Source organism: Amblyomma maculatum, chromosome 1 (assembly GCF_055883805.1).
Source record: "Amblyomma maculatum isolate TAMU_Amacu chromosome 1, ASM5588380v1, whole genome shotgun sequence".
NCBI classification, from domain to species: domain Eukaryota; kingdom Metazoa; phylum Arthropoda; class Arachnida; order Ixodida; family Ixodidae; genus Amblyomma; species Amblyomma maculatum.
This window is the reverse complement of record NC_139344.1, coordinates 148,918,911-148,944,275: the sequence shown is the minus strand read 5'-3', so window position 1 is coordinate 148,944,275 and position 25,365 is coordinate 148,918,911. Positions and strand designations below refer to the sequence as shown.

The following is a 25,365-nucleotide window of genomic DNA, read 5'->3' as shown; positions in this document are numbered from 1 at the left end:
ATAATCTTACCTTACACGCATGTATGCACTAACTCGCGCTAACGGACTAACTTCGCCAGTATACTTGCGCAACAGTTTGGCACTCTCTCGCTTGTGGAGTCGTGCACCTACCCACAATCAAGGGGTGCAGCAGCTGACAAGCCTTTACTCTCGCCTTTGTCGTATTCGTTTTGCATCGACCTGTGACAGACGGAGCAAAAGGTAAATTCATCGCACTAGCGATCCAAGTGATGGCGGATAGATATGGAAAAATCTCGTGACGTTACCTCGAAGTCGCTTCATCTCTATCTCAATCACACTCCAACATCGCCTTCAACGTCTTAAATATTTGATACAAATATCGCGGTGAAAGAAAAAAAAAAGTTCTGAAATCCCCCAAGATTACTATTTCAGTAAGCCAATATACCTCCGTAACCCGCTGAATTATACGTGTATGTCAGCGGATCCCTAATATCGAACGAACGTACCAGCAACACTTGCGTTGGAGTGTTTTCTCGGCGCGTGAACGAAGGTGCTCTTCCAATTCGTCTTGGGTGAGGAAACGCTTCGGTGGCATTTTCGAGAACTCATTTACTACAGCGGACACCAACGCAAGACTCCTTCCTGGCACGAAGCGAAGACTGCCAATTCTCCGGACAGCACACGAGAAGTCACACAATCGTTCCATCCCGCTCTCCGCTAAAACACGTGACCTCACTCGCTCCTAAGACTCCTCCCCCATCGAGCCCTTTCCTCCACGACGGTCTCCTTGCATCTTCGTGACGACATTCGGTTAGATGAAGAAAACGGCCACAGTATAGCCAAATGAATCTATTCGCCTTAAAAACAACGCTGTGACATGATGGCCGAGGGAGATCTCGAACGCCGCAGCTAGAAATGTAAGCCGGAGAAAATAATATAATAATAATTGGTTCACAGGAAGAGAAAGGCGCAGTATCTGTCACACTTGCTCTGTGGACACCTGAACCGCGCAGTAAGGTAGGAAGGTGGGAGTGAAAGTAGAAAGAGAGAAAAGGGAAAATCCAACAGCGACGATTTCGGCGTATTGCCGTCACACTAAGAACAGCCTTAAAATGTGCTTGGTTTCAGATTTAAAATGAGAATATTGAACAGTTTTATTTTTCCAGCACTCGACCATGCATGGCCTGAAGCTTGGAGCAAACGAAAGGCGTGAAGTTAACTGTGGAAATCGCAGCTAGCTATGGAGTGTAAAACGACAGGGGTAAAGTTAATTAAGATGAGACGGGAATGAAAGAGTATGAATTGGGGGGGGGGGGGGGGGGGGCAAACACGAGTGAACGATGTCCTCGGTGAAATCGAAACAAAATGGGCAACAAAATGGGCATAAGCGGGCCATGAAATGCGAAAGAAGTATAAACGATGGTCGCCTAGGCCAACGGAGTAGATTCCGAGGGAAAGCAAACGGCAGTGTGCCAAGTGGAGAGATTGGAATAGGAAATTTGCGGAGAAACGTTCGCTGCAGCAGCACAAGCAGATAGGGCTCATTGGAGGCGAATGGGAAAGGCCTTCGACCGGCTGCGGACGTAGCCAGGCAGGTGGTGATGGTGATGATGAAAGTGGCGGTGGTTTTGGTGGGAGAGCATCCCACCAATACTACAGTTGTGGCCTAAATTTGGAGGGTTCTCCTGGCGGTAAACAAACAAGCACGGAGGTCACGGACGACTGTCGTATTCGCGAGGAGCTGATGAAAAGCCACTGTCGACGGCACCGCACGGAGCGACGGCGGGGTGCGCTCAAAGCTGATGGGAGTCCTTTCACAGGCGCCCTCGTCGCGAACGGCGGGGAAACTCCGGAGATACGAGGGAATGCCACTGCGGATTCCCACCGGAGCTTGCTGCTTTGTGTTCTCGGGGATCAAGGAGGCTTGAGGCGGGCGCTGGACGGCGTCTTTTGGACCGCGACGATCCGCTGTTGATCACATGCCACGGCTGACTACCAGGGGTTAAGCATCGCCTAGTTGCACCAATGCGCGCTCAGCTTGTCTTCCCCGATTTTCCGAGCGCAAATCCTCGCTTGGGTCAGCAACCCAAATGTTGTTTTCTATGGATGTTTTTCTTTTTAATATATATATATATATATATATATATATATATATATATATATATATATATATATATATATATATATATATATATATATATATATATATATACTTCAATTATTATTGAAGTACATAACATTATTACTGAATTATAGAGAATACTGCCGGCCGCCCATGTTTTAAACATATTGCAATACTTTTGGTAGCTTATTGTTCAGGGAGATATTATTAAAAGTAGAATATATTTTATCTTAAATCACTCGATTTTGTCTCATCTTCTTGAATTGTGCTGAGAGGACTCGCAGGACAAATTAAAACAATAGAAAACTTACACCAAAGGTTTCGCAGCGACACCGGTATTTCCCACGGCTCACTTCGCTAAGCAGTAGACTTCGCTCCAGCGGGTTTAGATCCTTTCGGGAAGTGCATGCAGATTCGAAAGCGCATCGCAGCGAGCGAAGTGAGTCGGATGTTGAGGGCCTTGATGTAGCAGAAAATCCTCTTCGGCAGACGGGGCCAGTTGGTGCGGGAGATTTATAAAGCGCGAGCTGGATGTCCTCGACGGGCATCGCGGCATCCTGGCGTCAGCTAGCGTGTTTGCGAGAGACCGGAAACCGCTGTACCCAGAAGAGGAAGGGCCCAACCGCATCAGGCGGCATCGCCCAACTGGGACGCAGGGTGGCGCCCACCGAGAATGCCTCTATGCACCGCAGTGTAAACCCGCGGCGGCTGCGCCTGCTGGCTCCGATGGGCTTCTGTCGCAGTAACCGCGGCTAGGGGCTCCTCGAGGATAGCATGGTCAGATTCAAGTTAACGCTGAATTTGGACCCTACAACGAGACGGCAGGTAGGCTAGGAGGCTGACCGGATTTCGCCAGATGTGAGCTCTAATCAGAAGATTCAGTTCCCGTTGAGTTTTTGGCCACCGCCCTGGCACGGTCGCTCGATGTATAAGCGCACTTCCATCGAGCGGCCGTGGCCCTGGTCGTAACTTCTGTGAATAAATTTCACCTAGTTTTTCAAGAGGAACACTTCCTACCAGCTTCCTGCAAAGTACAGCCTCGTCCACTTCTAGCTATAACAAGGTCCCTGCTTTCAAATCGTCATTGCGTCCGACCCGGCCGCGCAATAAGGTGAAGTGGCAGGCCATGTGAAGCAGCAAGTCTGACTCCGTCTGTGCTTGCATCGATATGCGTCTGCATGCGACGCAAATGTTGCTTTGAAAGCAGCGACCATGTTATAGCTAGAAGAGGATGACCCTGTACGTGTAGCTCTCATAGTTTATTTGCCGCCGAACAACACCTTCAATTTTAGACCGTGGCTAATCAGCCCAACTCGCTGACCTCTGCGGAATGCTCTTCAATCATCTTCATCGTCGTCATCCGGCCCTACACTGCGCTCCCTTGCCTCCGCCACGGCCGGTCTCGAGGGAGAGAGAGAGCGCGCGCTCTCCCCCGAGACCGGCCGTGCCTCCGCACAAAAGCCTCGCACACTGGTCACCAGTTCGCGCTGCGGCAGCTGCGGAGCTTTGCCCCTTCCTTTCTAGTACGGAATTAAAGCGACGTCAAATTTCGGAACGGTTCCATTTCTTACCTCAAGACATAAGGTTTTACTACTGCTGCTTACTCCGCGACGTCTTTTGAACGAGGTTTGGAATGATGCTTCCCCTAACATTAGCGCTGATGAGGCTGCGTTTGTACTTCCTGTTCAGCCTGCCTCCTGTAACAGCGTAGGTGACTTTACAGAATTGCGAGTAGATTAAAAAGGCCCTACATATGTTGACCAGTCGTCCTTTCTCACTGCACCCATAGTTTTTTTTTTTTTTTTTTTTTTTTTTTGCATTGGCCACAGGCTCGTCCTTTCGCCGTGCCTGTCCGCAGAGCCAAGAAAAGGATGTCGTGGGAGGCGGTAGATGGCAGCTGGCCTCACATTACGTTTGGCAGGAGCTGCCAACTCGGGCCTCTCCGTTCATATATGGGAGGGTGATGTCCCGATCGGCCTGATAAAACCCTTGCATTCACCTTATCCCTAGGCCACGCAGGCACGTTCATACGGCTCGGTTAAAACGGGGCTTTATATGTTGGCTGAAAGCTTACGTTATCGCGTCATCGAGAAGGTGGGAGTGAAAACAGAAAGAGGTACCGTAGTAGAGGGCTTCGGACCACCGCGCGTTAGAGGCTTTCGTTTGGTTTGGTTTGCGGGGTTTAACGTCCCAAAACAACTTAGGCTATGAGAGACGCCGTAGTAGAGGGCTCCGGATATTTCGACCACCTGGCGTTCTTGACATCGCACAGAACACGGAATTCGCCACTCCGTTTCACCTCGATTGAAACGCAGCCGCCGAGGCCAGGATTCGATCCCGCTTCCTTGGGCAAGTATTCGAGCGCCTTAACTGCTGCGCCACCCCGACGGGGCGATAGAGGTTTTCGCCTCATCGCACTTTAGTGGTCAAAAGTGCTCCCTATGGCATAAAGCTCAAAACCATAGAGTAAACTGCTATGTGCAAAAGTCATGTCTTTACTTTCAAGCCGAACCTAAGCGTAGCCATGCGGATTGCTCTCGCGTACCTCAAGGTTTAACCACAAGCTAAACCACAGCTAATTTCTTTTTTTTTTTTAATATTCTGATGCTGAGAACAGTAAACGAGCGCAACAATGACAGTACGAAGTGAGAAACTAAAAACCGGCCAGGCGACCCTAGCCGTAACCATTTATTTAGGTTATGCGGTTAGTTGACGCCTTCAGAACTGCCGCATTACTTCAGTGCACTGAAGTAATGCGGCAGTTCTGAAGGCGTCACGGTGCTTGCAAAGCTTTTCGTGGATGCGCGCGTACAGAAGGACCAACTATGCAGCGCCATGTTTCGACGCTTTGGTTTTGTAGGGTATAACGTCCCAAAGCGACTCAGGCTCCGAAGGACGCCGTAGTGAAGGCCTCCGGAAACTTGGACCATGTAACGTTTTTCGCCTCCATCGAAGAGTGGCCGCCGCGGTAGGGTTGGAACCCGTGTCCTTATAGGTTCAGCAGTCGAGCGCCCTGAGCCACCGCGGCGGATTGTGTCACCGCTTTGCACGTCGATGCTATGCCAATGCGACTTCTCCGCACAAATTTCCCTTATAACCAGAAAACACCTCGAAATCAGGGCATTCCCAGAAACGATATCGAAAACCGTTTTGAACGAAAAAGACGCGATGCATTGACAAGCTTTGTCATGTTAGCGACATGATTTTGTAGGGATATGATGTTAACGTCGAGCTGCTGAACGTAGCATGCTTCGAGGTTACATTTTTTTTTCTCGTGTGTGAAAATATAAGCAGCAATTCGTCGACAAACACTCATTCGTGCCCGATTGCCACAACATACGGCGATAACCATTTCCACCACATAACCTCACAACACGATTGCCACAACATACGGCGATAACCATGCATTTCCACCACATACCCTCACAACACGTTTTGTACAGCTGTCAACTTGCCTAGAAAACCCAGCTACTTCAAGGGCATTTCACATCGACAGAAGACATGTGCGCTTCTTGGTTGCTGGTTCGTCTCTGGGCAATGGAAATATAAATGTAGGAATGACGCTATGGTGAAACATGCACGACAGTGAAAGGTGTGGATATCACCACGCAATAGTAGCTGCAAAGCGATCTTGAAGTGAGCATTGGCCAATGCGGCTGGGCCAGCGCAAACGTGGCGCCTTTCTCCGCGCAACGCATGCCGCCGACAGGAGCCGCGGCGTTCAACTGACAGCTGGCGACAACTGTGCTGCACAACCGTTGTGAGAAGAAACGACACGGATGTGTGCGTGCGCATCTGATATTTATACCCCACCGCCCCTTCCGTGACAGCGATCAACGCCGTGTGGTCGCTGAAGTGTAGCTACATGGCTTCTCTTACAAGGCCTCTTACAAGATACGAAACGCACGGTCCATCGCCGTTTCACAGAAGCGTGAAACAGCGACGGTATGTTTCGCCATATCGTGTCGCTCGCTGTTTGTGCTCAGGAAACTGCTGCCGCTCGCGCTTCTCGGTGGGACTATACACGGACAATCCGAAAAGTCTAACACTGTCAAAAAAAGCGCGCGAGGGTTGCACCGTGAGGAGCAAGGAAATCGTGACGCATTCATATAAAGAACTATTGGACAGTATGCTCAAGCATTCGGGAATTTCGCGAACAGCTGCTTCTCTCATACAAGTACCAGTTTGGTCAAGGGACGAACCGTTTAAAGCACTCTGATGAGCTGGTGTTTAAGCCCTAACAGAAAACCCAGTCCAATGCAACCCCGGCTACTTAATAGGGGTGACTGTGTCGGCGCGGTCAGTCGTAGCGTCCTTTTGTATGTCTATACGCACTTTATAGCGAGCTTTTCTTTAGACCTTAATAGATACCCGCGCTGCTAGGAAAGACCAAAATATGAAGTATATGTGTCGCCACCAGCGGCCGATTTCGCCAGCGAAATGATGCTACACCGTCTTTCTCGAGTTTAGATCGACTGACGGGAAAATTTTTCAACCTAATTGTCTTGGCGATGGAAGCATAGTTGCCGAACAAGCATCAGAACAGTCAAATAATCATTCTTTTTCTGAGAATATTATAATTGGATGGAGTTAACCTTAGTGAACCTTTACTTGGAACATTTTAACGCCTATCCCATTCACATAAAAGCTTTTTTTACTTGAACGATCAAACGGAATCGCATTTTCCACAAGAAAGCTAGGGTACGTCTTTTCCTTTACTGCTATGAGCAGCGGCACTTACCCGAGCGAACAACAAACATGGGACAGCACGGCCAGACGCCGTGGGACTGTGTGGACGTTCTGCGGTGTCGCGCACATCCCGTACGCTTCGTGCCGTCTCATGCGCCAGTTTGCTCTCTGCAGCCGGAACGACCAAGCGCAATCATCGAACGCCCCTGATCAGACAAAAGAGCAAGGTGCAATGAGATTGAATGTCCAGAGTGACGCACCGAGTTGCATCGCCTCTTTGTCGGATACTTATCTGCGCGAGATTAATGCGACGGCGGAGAGGCTATTTCGTCACTGCCCCAGGTGCTCAGCCAAGAGAGAATCCGGTGGGCCCATTCAGCCGACAATGTATCACCGGAGCAGCGACCGGATGACACGGCAGCTGAAAACAACTGGACTCGAGCAGAGTTTCTCGCGCGCGTTTCTCGGCTGCTCTGCGCCGCTTGCATCGACTTGTAGGCGATTCAATTTTCGCCTCTCTGGCTGTAGTGAATGAGCAGCGCTCGCATGCTGACCACTCGCTCACAGCCTCTCACGCAGGGGTTTCACGCCCACGAAGTAAACCAGCGCAGAACAGACTCGTCGGTACAGCGCGTCGTTGCTTCGCGGTGCGTGTCCGAAAGCGTAACTGCACGCCACTGAATATGCATTTCCAGGCGAAAGGCCGTTCTCTCAAGAGTAGCTCAGCTACACAGGTCTCGTCAATCGCTACGAACACGTTAGCAGCTGCATTTAGAGCGCCATTATGGCCATCAGGTTACAAACCCGCTGCCCCCGAGGTGTACATTTTTATGAACGCAAGGAAATATTTGGCCCAAGAGCGCCGTAACACCGGGTATTTATTTATTTTATTTAGAACATACTGCAGTCAATACAGACCAAGCAGAAGGGCAATACAGGCCACAAGAAAATGCATTTCATCGCCCCCATTGACAAGCAATCAAAATATAAAACGAACAGGTGCAAACACATGATGGAGAAAAAGTGAATCGGCAAATAGTGAAGCAAAAAATCAACCCAGGGCTTTTCGTACACCTTCTTCAAAAACTGTTACATTATTAGCGGAGAAAACATCTCTTGGAAGTGCATTCCACTGAGAGACAGTGTGTGGAAAAAAAAAAAAAGAGTTCTTGAATCTGTTAGTAAGGGCAAAGATTGGTTCCAGGTTGTGATTATGGGAGTGTAGGGTTTGACGACCCATGCGTGGGCAGAAGAGACAGGTATTTTCGCCTACACAAAGTGCGGTCAGCTAGAGGCTCATATTCCAAACATTTCAATCCAGATAAGCCGCAGACCTGGCCAGGGGAAAACTTGTATGCCCCCTGCGCAAGCGGTGGCTTCCGGGCGGCATATAGTGTATCTAACCCTTGCTGTGACTGGGGCTCCGGCCGAAGTTTGGAGCAGATTATCCACAGCTGAAGACAGAGACGGGTCTAGCGGACGCCGGCGTGCGACCGCTGCCAAGTGCGTTGAAGCGGCGGCGACGGCGGGGGAGTGACCCTTTTGTCTACTGCTGCGGTGGCCAAACCTCCCCGCCTCCCTCCCTTCGAGACGGAGATGTGCTGTCTTTCGGGCCTTTAATCCCCCTTGGCGTCCACGGCGGCGACAGCAGGGAACCTGTCCTTTTGTTGAATGGACCAGAGGCGCTCGCGAATTCTCGAAGCAGGCGGGTGACTTTCTTGGAATCACGCAGGGGGAAATGACCACGAGCGGGTGACTTCGCGGGCTGCAAAGATCGCCATCGGCACTGGAGAAGTTTGCCCTCGCCACCGAAAGATGTGAGAGGATGTTCGAGCACCACCCTCGGCAGTGGACGACATCTCCAGTGACCTCTTGTGCCCCAGTGATTGGACTGCACCGACTGAACTTTGTTTCCCCAGCTAGGGTAATGGGGACAACCGACCGTATTTAAGCGGTGGAAATTGTCTCCACAGCGAGCTCAGCTTTCTTCCTACCTGTAAATATCCCATCATGTAAAAAGTTGCATAAAACGCTTTTCGTTGCCTCTCCTCCCTGGCTGTACTTGGTCCGTCGTTTCGGCTCCTCATGGTTCCACTGCGGTGAAGCCAAGGCCCCCGAACCCCGATCTCATCACCCTGCACCAGCCGCATGCGAGGAGGATGCTCAAACAACTAGGCCACCGTTGCGGTGTAAGAACGGACAAGGACAAAGGTTGGCGTTCCCAAGCCTGTTCAAAAGTGTCCTCGCGCCCTTTCGTGTCATGGTGCTGAGGTCGTTTGTGGGGTTTAAAGGGGTAGGGAAACCAAATTTTTGAGCTGTACTTTTGCGTTGTAAACAGTGCATAGCGATTCTTTAAGCATAGAGCACGGTGTTAGAAGCCCAAAATCGTATTAAATAATTTATTATCTTATTATTAGTATGCAGCAGTTTCGGTTTCGGTTCGTAGTTGCCAGGTTTTTACTTGACGTTAAGAAACAGAAGACACAACATTGAAATGTCACGTGAGCCAAAAGTTCATGACGTCAAGGAGCAGGTGCGTCGTCTGCTCTGTTTGCAGTGTGACTCCGCCATACGCTCTCATGGTGCAGTCACGCTGCGGAAAGAGTTGGTCAACTGTATCTAGTTCACTATAGTCAACTGCATTTGTAAACATATGTTTGCGTCGTTTTGGCGATCCTATCACGCCGCGCCAACGCGTGTTATTCGGAAACATGCCGTTGTCGCCTGCGAAGAGCTGTCGCCAACTCATTCACCTACAACTTATTTCTCGTAGCAGTGCCGATGTCGGCCGCTTGCTTCGCTCCAATATTGCCCAAATTCCTATAATATGCATTGACGTCACGAATACTTGATTATGCTTTTTTCAGTGAATCTACGTCACAGTCAGAGCGCTAGCGATAGGTCCGGAATGCAATAGTAAGCATTTCAACAAACTTTAAAAAGGAATTAAAATATTTTCTAGTTTTCCCTTCAGTCTAACACTTGACTGCGATGGTCTTCAAACACAAAGGAAGTGCGCGATAAGCTTTGCACAATTTTGTAATATAGTGCCTCTACCCCTTTAACGTACCATGAGAGACGCCGTAGTGGAGGACTCCAGAAATTTCGACCACTTGGGGTTCTTTAACGTGCACTGACGTCGCACAGCACAACCCATCGGTACTATGGCCAAGTGAATGGTTTGCCATGGTTAAGTGACAGGGCACGCGGGCTGCTCAGGCATTTGTCCGCCGAAGAAAGGAGCGAATACGTACTGTCCAAAGCTAAAATATTGGACCCCTCGCTGACTGCAAATGTTCTCATCCGTGAACCAAGGCTCCACGGAGACGTGGGAGCAATTTGCGATACGCCTGGGGTTCGAACTGGTTTCCACTGGGGTTCCACTGAATACCTGCACAATGGGTTCGAACTGGTTTGGTTTATGAGGTTTAACGCCCCAACGCCACTCAGGCTATGAGGGACGCCGTAGGGCAATGCTCCAGAAACTTCGACCACCTGGGGTTCTTTAACGTGCACCGACATCGCGCAGTCCGTGAACGCTTTGCTTTTCACCTCCATCGAAAAGCGGCCGCGGGATTCGATCCCGCATCCCTTGGACACAGCAGTCGAGCACCCTAACCACTGAGCCACCGCGACGGGGCGGGTTCAAACTGATCGTCACAAATCGTCGCCAACACACGTAGCAATCAATTACAAACCAGGCTCTACACATCCTAGCCACACTGCCGCGCTGGCAGAAAACTACCAGTGGGAACAAGCGCGTCGACGACTGTGAAGAAGGAAGCCGAACGAATCCATGTTTCGACAGAACAACGCGGGGCCTCGGTTACGGAGACAGTTTTATTTGCCGTGGTTCACCTGACTAGATTATGCCCGACAGAACAGACCACGGGATAGCCAGAGACGAGGAGCAGTACACCGAGAGCCAATCAGTCGCCTTCCGGGCCCCAGGACAAAATCGCATTTCATACCTCGAAAGAAACAGCTGGTCAGTTTGAAGGCGAACGCTATGGAGGTGTCGTTGAGTGGCGCAGAGTATAAGCTCACGCAATCGGGAGCCGACATGATGCCTACCTGTGAATCGCTCCTTCTGAGATACGAATGCTGCAACTGCTTGGGGTGAACCGCGCGAGTGTCACTGACAATTCGGAGCAGGGCATGCCACGCCCAGTCACAATAAGCTAACAACGGGGATGGGCACGTTTTCAGAGATCGACTCGAGAGAAGACTCGAGAAGAGGTAGAAGCTGCGGCTTCATACAAGCAGAAGCGAGATATGAGCTTGCCGACATGATCTTCGCTAGTGCGGTACCATAAACGAACCATACAAAGTACCAGGAGCTGACATTGAGCACACTGCCAGGCCTTCAGGGACAGGCCCGGTAAATGCACTGTGGGAGCGCACAGAGTCTCACCCAACTCCTCCAAGGCCCCCAACCTTCAGTACACACGCTCGCACACCAGAACAATGCACTCGCGTCTCACATAAGCCAGATGGTCCACATATGACATTAGAATTACAACACGATTGAGGTGAGAGTTCAACGCCGAAGTAAACCACATCCACACGTCCTACAATTACCCATGTCGCTTGCTCCGTGTTTATATGCTCTATTTCAACAGGCCGCTATTTCAAAGTCGGTGGCGTTCGACAGCTAAGCTAACACAATCCAGTTATTTACGAAATTGTGGCGGCACAAGTCGCAGTCACAGCTCTATGCATCAAACCTGCAGATATACAAGAAGTTATGAAAAGCTAGGAAAGCTCACATCATACTAGATTAACGCTAAATGAGCAACGACGAAGCTACAGCTCCCGCATACCCTTACACATGAAATTACAGAAAAAGAAACAGGGCTGCGTATTTACAGTGCCATTCCTTTATTTCAACGCCATTTAGTATCTTCGTAATAGAGTGAGCTTGTCTTCAAGCGTCTCAAGTAGACGTCACTCATGCGAGTCAAAAATTAGCCCGGCTATCAGCTCGAGTGACGATAGCGGTGGCTGATACGTCGGTCAACACGCGTAGCAAAGCTGTCACGCAGAACGCCCGAGATTCGACGCAGTCAAGTCGAGGGAGCCGGAAGACACGCAACCGTCTGTGCACAGCGCGCGCGTAGTAGCAGCAGGGCCACATGCATAAGCCTCGCCGACACGCAGGAGGTTCGGACATGGGAAAGAAAAACGCTGGCGACGGCCTTACATCGTATACAAAACCTATAAAAGCTAATAAAAGCTATGGATGGCGATAAGCGCGCACCGCTGTATTTCATTAAATATAATACCAAAAAAACCACTCTCGCGCACGCACGCACACTTCGACCGTGACAGTCCGCGTACTCGATCTCCCATGACATGTTCTGAAAGCTGGATATCCACACCGATAATCTCGTTCAGTTCCAGGGAAGACCAATTCGTATTGACGCCACAACACTTGGTTTTACAAGCGTTTATTCAGTGAGTCCCCCCCTCTTTCTTTTTACCCGTGTTCAAATAGCAGTCCTCCGAAAACTGCGCACGACGTTGGCGCCGGTTAGCGAAGCTGGCATTCGGGTCTTACGACGAGCGGCCTGCTCCGCTCTGGTTATAATTAATTGATTCGCGGGCAAGCCATCATCGCACCGCAATTAAGCTATTGGCAGCGCATGCACTCGTTTCGTCCAAGCGGGCATTGAGAGTTAGCCAAGCCGCATGACAATCGTGCAAGCGCGCCTCGTTGTGAAATTCGCTCAAACCGCAACGCGCTTCAGCTAGTCATTCGAAGCTTTTTCCGCCCAACAGCGGCAAAATCCTCCGAGGTTCTCAGCCCTCGCCTAAAACGTCTCTACACAAGAGGTCAAGCTACATTCGAAGTATTAATCGTAGCGAACAGCGCGACAAAACACAGGGACAGAAGAAAGGACAACACAGGAAGTATCAGAGCGGACATACTGACAATTATTAAAGCGAAAGCTTTACTAGCCCCATTACGCGAAAATCCAGTCGCCGGCGTGTGTACTGGATGGTGCCCCCAAAAGACCTCAGGTGTCTACACAAACAATAATGACACACACTGCGCTTTTTGCTTCCTGCATGGTGAAAATCTCGCGTCGGTGAGATTTGCCCGCGAGATGTGTCAGCAATATTCAGCGAGTTACAGATACTGTGCCTTTCCTTTCCTGTAAACGAATTATAAAATGCCGGTGAAATTCCACGCGCTTAACGGATCCGCTGGTTATGTTCGGCAAGGGGCGCGCGATGTACCATGTGCAGCAGCAAAGCTCAGGCTTTCGCATTTCTCCCTGCAGAATCTGCAGAGCTCCCGGAACTTCTCTCTCTCTCTTTTTTTTTTTTTTTTAATTATGAGTCTTGCTGAACAAACTTTTCAACTTTCAAACTGCTATACGAAATCTATCATGTTGAAGCCTACATCGCTGGGCGGCTGTAGCCCGCAAAATTGAGGAAACAAGCGGGAAACAGACGAAACAAGCAATAAGAAAGCCACATCCGGCACAAGTTCCGGCCGCTTAGCCCTGCCGATACATACATCCACGTTCCAGCGCATTGCACGAGACCACACTACCGGTAACAGGCTCTAATACCCCGGTCACACGGGCAAGTTTAGTGACACTTTCACGAAGTGCACTTACATAGGAAGAGTGACATTTTCGGTGCTCACTGCCACACGGCAAAATCAAGTGTCATTTTGAAATGACGGCAGTGCCGATGCGGATGCTGCAGCCCTATGTGGAAAATAATTAGTTTTCACAAAAATACCTTAAAATTCAATTTTATTGCAAGCACAATTACCTCAAGCTAATATTCAGTTTAATTGTGCATTTGAGTACATGGTTTTCACTAAAAAAGCATCGCGATGTCGCACGCGCTTTTCGCTAACATGCATGGTTACTGCTGTTTACATGCAAAACCGGCCTCGTTTATATATAGTTATGCTGCTAACTGCGGTTATCGTGAACCTAGCAATTGCGACTTTGATTTGCATCGTTAACCGAGAAAATGCCGGTAGCGCCTAGGTATGGAAAGGAGTCACTGGTGTTCGAGCGCGAAAAGTGCACGAGTTTTATGATTCAGAGCAGCGTGCATTTTTTCACACGAAATCATGTTCGACGGCGCTTCTGAGCAGCCTAAAATGTCCAGCGGCGCAGCACCCACGCACGGCAGCATCATCACGTCTTCACAGCGTTTGCTTGGCGTGTAGTTTACACGACGTCGAAAAAGGTCCAATTTCCGCAGCATCACGAAAGTTGGCGAGAAGTTCGCAGCGTTCACAGTACCAGATATAGCTTTCCGCTGTAGTGCCGCCCGTGAGCGTCGTGAACGGCAGAGTGCGCGGGGCAAGTGCGCTCCTCCGTGGTCGTCGCTAGGCCTATAGTTTGCTTCGCATTGAAGTAGTGGGTGGCGCTTTCGTATGGCCAGCTTAAAAGGATATATGGCTCACTTGTGGCACTGCCTTGAGAGAAATGAGAATAATGAGAAAAATGTGCAATTCAAATCGACGATGCCTTAGGAGCGTAGCTAGCGTATGCGTGTACTACAAGGGTGAGCTGTGCCGCGCCGCCGGCGACGATGGCTATGAAGTTGCGTGCAGAAATTTGCTTGTATCGCAGCAATTACTCCTGCTAGCGACTCGGTACGTGTCAACGATCCCCCAAAGGCATTAATTTCTGACATTGCTTTACTCCAGGGATTATTATTTATGGGAAAACAAATTCTCGCACACTTTTCTGATGCCGGTGACAGCGGCGCCGGATGCACCGTAAAGGTGCTGTCTTGACGCTGGCGGCTTGCGGGAGCAAAAGCGGTGCTGTCTTCGGCCGGCGCTTGAGCGAAATGCTGCCGTGTCAAGTGACGGCTTTCTAGAGACTGGGTATACAAATAACTCCAACTTCGTTGATGCAGCTTGAGATACCGCATACCATCGAAGTGCAGCAGCAGACGAACGCCTTCGCGATTAGCGCAAGCACTGAGAGCGAGGGTAGCTATTCAAGTGTACGCATAGTTTTTAGTTGGTGACAGCTTAAATCTCTTGCCTATTAATAGAAACGCTCATAAAATTACGATAAACATTTTAAAACAATGTAATTCTCAAAAAAGTATGAGTAATATGAAATGTCCTGCTGTCGAGACTACACACTCGCCTGCCGGGCAAAGTGTAGTGTGTTCCCCAAACTCACTTCGCGCTGATTGTGTTCGGCAGCGAGTGTCATTAAAGTTCATCGCGTGACACGATGCGAATGACACTAAAGGCGAGTGCACTCGTTGAAAGTGACACTAAACGTGCTCGTCTGACCGGGGTATTAGTCTACAGTGCAGCTTCTGATCTCTGTATGCTGTCACCACCGTGAAATCGCCTGTGCTATGTATATTATGCACAAGAAATAAGCAGGCCGCGTTTGATGAATGGTGCTTTACAATTCAGCATTAAACGCAGCTGTTTCAGGACAGAAGCATTTTTTTTTTCTTTTTTCAGTACACTATGCAGCCTTATCAGATGTAGTCAGCAAGTACTCAGCAAGAAAAAAAAAATAGGAGGCGTATCACTACGCGCTCGTTTTGTGGCCAAGTGGTTTCTGCGGAAATGGGGTCTATAACGAGCACACACGTTTTAAATAGCTTGGTTCGCGTGCCTAGACATCTTCGCAGTGCGGATCTTATACAAAAAATCCGCTCCGAAGAGGCAGTTGAGGTCCCTGCGTAGCGCAGCGCGGAGGACACCGCTGGCAGGGTTGCCGGGCAGCGAAAACGCGACACGAACGAAAACGGCAAGAAAAACATACAAATTACCCCAATCGACCTTTTCTCCCTAAAAAAGGTGCTTTTTATGAAGTTGATGGCAAATGTAAGAGGCGTTAAGCTTGCAGACAAAGCAACTGTTATTTCCTCTCGTCAAGAGCAGGCACTATTTTTCATCGCGGATGCGGGCAGCGCAAACAAGAGCTGTAGCTTTGGCAGTGTTGCATTTGATGTATGAAACGAAGTAAGCACGGTTCTAAAAATACCTGAGAACAATTTTTTGCGGCGCTAGAGCTGGCAGCCGCACCTACGGTTCCATTGCCCCAGCATACACAAATATTTTTACAGTAAAGTCTTCGGATGATACACGATGCATTCCTTGAAATGGTGGTAAAAGCAAAAGAAAAAAGAAAACAAAAATAGTTCAGGCGGGGGACGGGGGGCAGAGTCAATACAGTTTCATTAAAAAAAAAAAAATCCACGGCAGCAGAAATTCTAACAGCAGAATATCGTAAGTAGTCTTAAATGACAGTCGACGTGTTTCCCATCGACAGCGGAAGAACGCAGACGCAAAATTCCGTAGGATTCTACGCGGTGTCCTCATTAGCCGAATCTAGCAGGACGAACAGCGATGCACGCTGAAGGAGCATGTATCAGAGAATTTCAGCACAGTGGAGGCTCTGGCCCGGATGCCAGCTGCACTATGCCAGTGCGCGTGCGCAGGAGGCGTGTGGTAAAGTATACGTCTAGTACGCCCCACGCTATGCTAAATATCTTCTGCTTTGCCGTTGTGCTTTGTCACAGGGCGGCCGTTTATTAGACATCCAAGTGCTTGCGCGGGTTACGTACGCCAGTGGTTTACCGTGAATCACTCAGGCTGCAGCTTTCAAGGGACACTACGTAAAACTGCTATATAATAAATTAGTTGCCCGATAAATGAAATACGACCTTTTTGCCGAAGGCAGATCTCCGATAAAAAAGAAAATCGTAAAAAGGAAAGACACGCAGCGAGGCCTCGGAACGGCACCTAGATTCTCCGCTAGCCAGGACTGGTTGATCGCTTTCCGCCGCGGTTTCGAGTCGACGGTAGAAAATACTGCGAAGACCAGCTTGAAAGTGTCACTGACACTATTATTATAATGATTATCGTCATCATCAGCCGGACTACACCCACTATATAGGGCGAAGACGCCTCCCATATTCCTCCAATTAAGCCGGTCCTGTGCTAGCTGCATCCACTTGACCCCCGAGAACATAACCTCACCCGCCCACCTAACTTTCTGCCAACCACCTACCACGCTTTACTCCCCTTGGAATCCAATCTGGTACCTAAGTGATCATCAGTGTCCATCGGTGACACTAGTGTAAATTTAAAAACAAACAGTTTGTAAGGAATGGGCATGGTACGCAACATCCCGTCTTACTCCGATGACCCACGACAACAGTTTACGAAATCAGCTTTCTGATTTTCGACCGTGCCAAACGAGCCCTGAAGTACAAACGTTATAGGGCTTATAATTTTGTTTGACACTTAGCATGCGGCATTTCTTTTGGGTAACAAGGGTAGCTTTGACGGGCAACTATTGTCACGGATGATTTATGTGTTCGCGGTTACAGAAGACGTACCCAGAGGGTTTGCTTTTAAGCCGCATAATATGACTTCTGTAACAATAGTGGACGTCCTAGCCATTGCAGAGGGTAGGACGAAACATCTTCTTGCCTTCAGCAAGTATGGAAACCTCCGAATGCATTATGAGCCACATAGTATCGCTCAGAAGTAGAACCCCTGGGCTGTAAACTTTTGATAAAGGCTGTACGTTGTATCCGACCATAGAACGATTATGCGCAATGGACCTGCGTCACGATGTCGAAACAGTGGTCGAAACTCTCAGGGGCATTCGCGATCAGTAGCGCTCATCTGGTCGGCCAGCCAGGCCAAAGGAGGTGCGTTTCCGCTCGACCCCTGGAATCGGCCACTGGCAGCTGCTGTGGGAGACTGGGAAATATTCCTGTTTTTCTCAACCGTGCCCCAAGCTACGAAGGATGAAGGTTATTTTAGCAAAGAGAGCTTTGAAAGCAGCACAAGGAACAGGCGAACCAGCTATGCTGAAACTTTGCAACGGCGCAAGCGAACACGTGCGCACCCACAATTTGCATTTTGAGCAGCGAGGGCTGCACATGTGCCTGCCCAAATGTGTGTTTTGAACAGGGAGGAGGGAGGCTGTCGTGCAGCTTCCGCCCTTTCCATCGAGAATCGAAATGGGCACCCGCGACAGACTGTGGCCACCGGCCGCGGATATCTCTGGAAAGGGAGGGCTGTCCGGGTCCCGCACTCATGTGATTAGGCGACGCTGCGGAGGGCACGCTTGTGTGCCACTCAAATCGGGAAAGTGCGGGACCTGGCGCCCCAGGGTGCCGTACGCAGTGCGGGCCGGTTTGCCTTTGCTTAGCATTGGACTTGGGACAGCGACAGACGAGCAGCTCGCTTCGCCTGTTGCATGTAGGTTGTCCCGAGATTTTCAGCTGTTTTTGATCCTTTCAGCTTTCTTTGCAATAAATTCCGTTAGTTAGTTTCAACGATGGCCAAGAACTCTGACCGACGAACAGCGGTTGCAACACACAATTCTAACAAGCGACAAAGCACAGCCTAATCTTTCAGTTGTGACGCCAGGCACCGCGTTCTCGCAAGGAACTACACTCGAGCGGTGCAGCTCTACGCCCATTTCTGTCTCGTTCCCTGCCGATTGATTAACTGTCAGATTTAAGCTGTGCGCAACTCAAGGCATCGCTGGCTCCTGCTCGCTTGCAGGATGTTATCGTATGTAAGTACGTGTAAGCGCGCAGCCTCGCGGCGCGACCTCGATGGTGAATCTCGCGCTCTGCGTGGGTTAAGTCGATGGAGTGTAAACAAGATCATCTAGCTAGGAATTGAGATAAAGCGCGTCACCGATTCCAGAGCGCCATTTTTGTTTTCCACCGCCAAGTCTACGCTTAGAGCTGCTGCTCTGTCTACAAATATCAGCGCCTTTGATTAGCAGTGACCACAGGGTATCTGAATACTTTAAAAATCAGGTGGAATTCCCCGCGTTCCGTGGGTAGACAAGACTAGAGACGGCAGAAGTTTTCAGCAACAGTTTCATCTTCATCCAGACAAGTAGTGCTGGCATATTTCCCGCTGAATAAGCTATGTCAGCAGCTAACTGCTTCAGTTATTTTATATTACCCGCCTTCTCAACTTGAATGAAAGTTTTACTAGTTGGCTGACGATTTAGAGCTACTTCCAAAACCCTCATAGCAAACTTAACTAAAGACTTCGCATATATTATCAGACAAAAAGAATTATACGCATAGCATGATGTTTCAAATATGCTCGAGTGTCGGCCTCTACCTGACTGCATTACCAGGTATGACTGCAATCTCTCAGCAAAAATGCAAGATAGCAGACATATTTATATGCTATCCACTTCCTTTCGCACATTACGCAGCGCAGTAAGCCGGAATGCAGGTGCAATTACACCGAAACCTTTGTAACGCTGTAATGGACAGCACAGCAGCAGTCGGATCACTTGAACATTTTGTATCGCAAACAAGCACACCGTGCGCTTTGATCGAACGGATGTAGCGGTTAGTTCACCACGCGTAAATGGTCCGTTTCGCCTACAGTATACGACCGCTAACATAAGCATATGTGATGCAGCAGCCGACCGCACAGCCGCGCTCGTTCAGCAAGGTGTTGGCAGCACTGAGAGAGGCAGCACAGCTTCTGCCTTCACACCAAGCTTCCGAGATCGAGGCAACGTGCGCTCGCGCGGCGCGCTACAGTCTAGGCGACCGTTCACGGCCATGCAATTCCTTACAACCATCCGTTGCGAAAAATTGCGCTCTCGCTGACCGCAGTTCAGGGCGAAGCGCTTGCGAGAACGATACATCCTAACCAGCAGTCAGCGAGAGCGGGAGAGCCGTCACAACAGAGCGCGCGTTTTCAAAGTGCGTACAAAGAACGCCAAGATCAACAATTAACGGGCGAGTTGCTTGACCATCACATTTGACAACTCGTAACACTGTTCTCATTGGAGAAAAAATGCAGCCGCACGCGATTTGTGTTTGCGATGTGCTGCTTATTGCGGCAAACTAACAATCACGTAGATAAAGTGATTCTGAACATATGCATTCGCATTGCTCAACAGCGCAACAAGGTCAGACAAAGACAAGCTTTATCAACTGCAGCGCTGTTGAGCCATACGAGTACGTATAAATGATACTACACCGAATTTCAGCTTTATTCAACAAAAGATGCGTGCGCGGAAGCTGTCCTGAAAAAGATCTTTCATGCTCCGTTCTTTACGGGAACCGGCAATAAAGACAGCGAAGCGTTTAGAGTTACATCGTGCTGAACAGGCGCGCCTAGAATGTATGCGCGTTCCGGGTCGCTTGATGCGAGTTCGCGCGGTCGAGCAGTGCGTTCACCTGGCCGAAAGAAGCCGCACTTACCCGTCGGCCCGCAGAGGAAGCCAGCCGCCTGTCGCGTTCATCAAATGCCAGCAGGAGCCGTCCGGAGCGCCTGCTGGTTCGGCGTTTCGGCGAGCTTTTCGCGGCGTTGAATGGACGAGGAAGACCCTCATACCCAGCAGAGGCTCATAGGCAGATGTCTATCAACAGCCCCTCGAATTGGCGCGCAACAGTACCCAACCCCAACAAGTTTACAGGCCAGCGCTAAACTGTCTGACTGTCCCAAGAAAAACTTTTCTTCGCCCCCTGGCGAGCGCTACGGCTCGCTCCCTCTCGAAAAGAGCCCCTCCCCCATCAGGCTGTTTTGCCCCCTCTCATGGTACTCAACCGCTCAAGCTGCAAGTCAGCAGAGCATGCAGCAGCGGCACCGCGAGGAAAGAACGCGCTGCGCGCAATGCGGCGGACGTTCGATAGATGGCGCGCCCTGCGAACAAGCTTTATAATGCATTTTAAGAGAGCACGTTGTTGGGCTAGTCGGTCATACATACTTAAAAAAGGGAATTGCGCTAAAAAAGACACGGACGAGAAGAGGACATGGACAGGCGCCCGTCCATGTCCTCTTCTCGTCCGTGTCTTTTTTAGCGCAATTTCCTTTTTTAAGTTATAATGCATTATAAGCGTAATCCCAGTGAGTTGGGAACGAATTATCAACATTTTGATACTCTGGAATCTGAACGCAATGACTCACCATCTTCACATTTCCTTCGACGGCAAGTCTCATGCTGACCACTCAGCGGCATCCATATGGCCGTAACACTTTACGTATCACGCATAGAAAGGGAACCAGCGAATACAAACGCAGGAAAAGAGCAAAGAAGGTATGTGCCTGCTCTTGTCCTGCGTCTGTATTCGCTGTTTTTTTTTTCTATGCAATATGAACCAACTAGCCCAACAATTTACACTCCTGAATTACGTGCCACGCTACGCGCGCGCCAGCTAATGGCACCGGTGGTGCTAGCTAATCCATGCATATGCAAGGCTGCAGTCTTCATATCTTCCTTTGGAGTAAAGTCAACGCCACTTCGAAGTGCGACAAGGTTGTCATCGCGCACTCGATGGGTATTCGAATTGATTCCTTGACCTCGCTGCTGACAGGAGTAAGTTCCGTTGCTGTCACGTACGCGCTCGATTGTACAGCGATCGCACCAGGCAAAGAAACTCTTCACACGCAGCCACATTTATCGGACAACAGCGGGGCGTAACGTGAGGGAGGTCTGATCCCCCCCCCCCCCCCCCCCCCCACTAATACTAAAGAGGGGTCTGACTTCCCTCCCCCTCACGCTTGAAAGTATAAGGACCGTATGGATACGAAGCAGGCAACCATTTTTTATTGGTGTTAGTAGTAATCGCGTAAGCTTTCTTCTCTATCGTTCCGACAATTTTGCAGTGAGGACCATTAAGGCGTTTTCTAAAACCCAAGACGGGAAAAAATAATGATTTCTCCATTTGTATGAAATTATATGCAAAACAGGCCACCAACCGCTTTCTCTCTTTTCCTATTTATTACCCTTCCACCATTGCTCGAATCACTACATCTCCCCCTCCGATAGAGCCAGATTTTAAGCACGGGACAGCAGCATGACCAGTAAAGAGCTGAAAGGCGGCATCAAGTTCCTCGCACCAGCAGTGTAAAGTTGCTTTGTGTGTGTGTGTGTGTGTGTGTGTGTGTGTGTGTGTGTGTGCGTGCGTGTGTGCGTGTGTGCGTGTGTGTGTGCGTGTGTGTGTGTGTGTGTGTGTGTGTGTGTGTGTGTGTGTGTGTGTGTGTGAGGACAAAACGTCTCATTATTTTATCCGCTGATCTTGGTTAGTTCAGATATCAAACATAGCCCAAGTTGATTATATCAGTCAGGAACATCACGCCAAAGCATATAATAGAGAGAGAAAGCAGGGATTTTTTTTTCTTTCTTTTTAGCTGCATGTAAAGTGTGCAAGTAAACTTTCTATTGGCGTGCTACGCTGATGGATAGAATAAACAAAAAAAAAGAAAGAAAAAAAAAACAGGCTTTTTGGCGGCGCACATGGGGGAGGGAGAGGCGCACGTGGCTATTTCGTGGTAGTTGCAGGTATGAAGGACAGGTGGCGATACTTTTCTGTCGCGACCGATCGAGTGCCGGCAGTGCGTTGGTCGAGGCTCCGTGGTTCCGGAGCCATCGTGACATTGATGCACTTGAAAACGCGCCAGTTAAAAGGCATACCTGCAGCCGTTAACTGTCTGCCAAAACGAAACCAGTATCGCTCACTCCGTGTTCCTCCTTTGCTAGCTTTAATACCATCGCAGTACCCAAGAAAGCAAACAAGAGAGCTTTGCAAGGAGCGCTACACAGCGCGTTCCATACATCTTGCGTAGATGATTTCGCTCATTTTGGGCAACAAAGCGCAACATAAAGACGTTCGCAAGCGAGACACGCAGTGACACAATTTTATACACATGCGCACCTAACTTGTGAGCGTTTTTATGTTAGTATAAATTCCTGGTGAAGAAACCGCCAGCTAGCCCAGCAAAATATTTTAGCTGATTTTGCTTCTACAAGCTCTTCCTTTTATATTTTTTATTTCCTGACGCTTTCCTACAAACGCGACAAATGCGGGCACGCGGCCCACGCCGGACAGCGACCGCAGCTAGCAGACGACGCGGCTGTTCGCATCCTACATATCGAATTGTAGTAGGACTTCGCGCGGCTGAATCAGCGCGTGTACGCAGATATGGCGCTTTTGGTGGGCGGCAGCGCACTCGCCTCCCAATGCAGGCGTGACCGCATCACGCCGTTATTCGTAAACAACGAAAACAACTTGTGTGGGAAGAAGTAGACTCACATTTCAGGGCAGGCGATGTGAAGAGGTACACTGAGAGGAAGCAGTAGCGGTCGGGCGTTGCAGCCGAGGATGCTGCTGTCGAATTTTTCGCAGGACGTGTGGTGAAGGCCGTCGGCTTGCGCTTACGCGGGGCGAATCCATCGGCGCAGTCAGTTCGAGACAGGCACGAGGCATAAGCGTTCGGCTGCAGCATTCTTCCCGACTGAACGAAGGAAACGAGCGCGGGGAGACCGCAGTGGCTATCGGCCAGCTCGTGCTGGAATCGAAGCATGGTCAGTGTAGTCACGTTGGCCCAGGGCGCCCCCTCAGAGGAGCCGTCCCTCCTATCGACAGGAGTACAACATGAGGAAGGCGAGGCGACGCTGGCTAACGCTGGCGACGCGCAGACGCCCCCTACGTTCTGTCTATTCTGCGTAGAGCTCTAGTAGCACAGGCAGCGTGCTGAGAGCCCTCAGTCGCATGTGCGCGCTTGGTGACCGCGCGCGGCGCGCACGGATTCGCGTTCGGTTACGTTCGGTGCGTTCGGGAGCTTTCATCGCAGTCGCTCGACTAGCTGTTATTAAAGAAGGCGCAGGTGGACGCTTTTGGCATTTGCGATGGCGCACGTGTGTTTAAATACGCCGAAGTAAACGCGGCCCATGGCCGTAAACGCACGCGTTTCAGGTCTGACCAAATCCAACACAGCAGACTTGGAAAGTTAACAAGGGGCGGAAATGAAGGCCTCGGGGAACCGGCCCTCATCCATTTCACTTTGCGTCACATTGCACCGGTCTTCCAGCGCTGCGCTCTGAAGAATGAAGGCTCGTGTTGTCCTGAAACCGGATGGAACGCTTTTTTTTTTTTTTTGTGCCTTTCAGCCAGTTTTACTATGCTGTGTACCCCCCCACCCCCCCTCCCAAGAAACAAAAAAGAAAACACACAATGCTGCGGCATGGTTGCCAGTTCTCACGACTGCCTCGATCGTGGCAGCTTCCCCTTCGTCTCGCCGCTGAAGGCGTACCCAAATACTTTGAACGAGACGCCGATCGGCATAGCCGGTGGCGCGTAAATACACGGTTTACAGGTAGCTTTCGGCGGCACTCATTTTGATCATGTTCATTTTATTTGGTCTTTTAAATAAACAAGATACTAAAACGTAAAAAGAGAGTTAACGGCAGTGATAGACCGCTATGATTTTAATACGTCTTGTTTCATTGCGTGCTGGTGCCTTTTTCTTCGTACGGGATAGTTTAAGAAGACAGAATATACCACAACGACAGTCACCCTGTGCTGCTCGGCCTCCAAACCATATTCGCAAATTCGACAAAGTGAAGCAAGGTCTTCAAGACAACGGGTACCATGGATAACTACTGAAAACTCGAGAATGACACACCCACACTTGCAGCGTTGTCCAAAAACAGAATAGTGCGGAAAACAAACAAGCAAGCACTCCGTATACATTAGAGGTAAGGAAAGCATTTCTACGAATCTTCAAAGACTATGGTGGGCAGATTTTCCACGCGTCCGAAAGCAAGTTAAAGCAATAGTTGGTGCGAACGAAATACCGTCTAGACCGCTTAAGATACCCTAACAAGCTACCTTGTTCCATCTGTAATGCAACATATACAACGGCGAGACTGGGAAATTCAGACGAAGGTTCAAATAACATCAACGATGTCAGGAACGACCGCTCTGCTTCGAATGCGGTGGCGGAGCATATAGAAGTTAGAACACGCCATTAATTGGGACAGTGACCTATCACAGCAACAAATAATTTAATCATCGTGCCTTCTCTTATAATCATGTAACATACACGAAGCATGCTCTGAAGAGAACACATATGGAAGCCTTCCAGAAATCTATAATTGCTGACTGCGCAATTTCGATGCCTGCGTTGTGCCATTTAAACATTCCAGTTCAGCGGTTGTGCTGTTTCTACAGCATTTACCCGCAGCGCTTTCTCGGTGTATATTCGCAGCTTACATTCTCCTCAATTTTTGGTTCATATAGGAGGCATGGACCCGACATCGTTGAAGTGACATTCTCAATTTGCTAATCGGCCCGACAGCCATAAGAAACTGAAAGTAACAGCGGTTGGCGTTAATGTGTTTTGTTTTTTTCCTTTCTTTTTAAGTAAAAGGGATCAACTGAATGTGAATGAATGATTTATGTCCTAGACAGGAATAGCAGAAAGGTAGGCTTGAAACTCAATATGCAGAAGACTAAGGGAATGTTCAATAGCCTCGGGAAAGAACAGCAGTTCACAATAGGTAGCGAAGCGCTGGAAGTGCATGGTAGGTGAATATGTCTACTCAGGACAAGTAGTAACAGCAGATCCAGACCATGAGATGAAAATAACTAGGAGAATAGATTTGGGATAGAGCGCATTTGGCAAATATTCGCAGATAATGACTAGAAGCTAATACCGATGGCCGTTCAAGAAGGAAGTATACAACAGTTACATCTTACATACTCACCTATGGGGCTGAAACGTGGAGGCTAGCGAAAAGGCTTCTACTTAAGTTGAGGACAACGCAGAGGGCTATGGAACGAATGGT

General features: G+C 49.5%; 1 protein-coding gene across 3 annotated transcripts in view; it reads right to left on the bottom strand.

Moving 5' to 3' along the window:
• The window catches only part of LOC146204572 (alpha-(1,3)-fucosyltransferase C-like), a 44,931-nt gene extending 21,511 nt beyond the window's left edge, over nt 1-23,420 (bottom strand). The window contains exon 1 of one of the 3 annotated variants that reach the window (XR_014703965.1): nt 22,829-23,420. The gene's annotated coding sequence lies outside the window, so the exon portion shown is untranslated. Of the gene's footprint in view, nt 1-19,996; nt 20,254-22,828 lie in introns of those variants that run through there. The other 2 variants (XM_084589247.1, XM_084589246.1) reach the window with 2 other exon arrangements.
• Between the last annotated feature and the right edge of the window lie 1,945 nt (nt 23,421-25,365).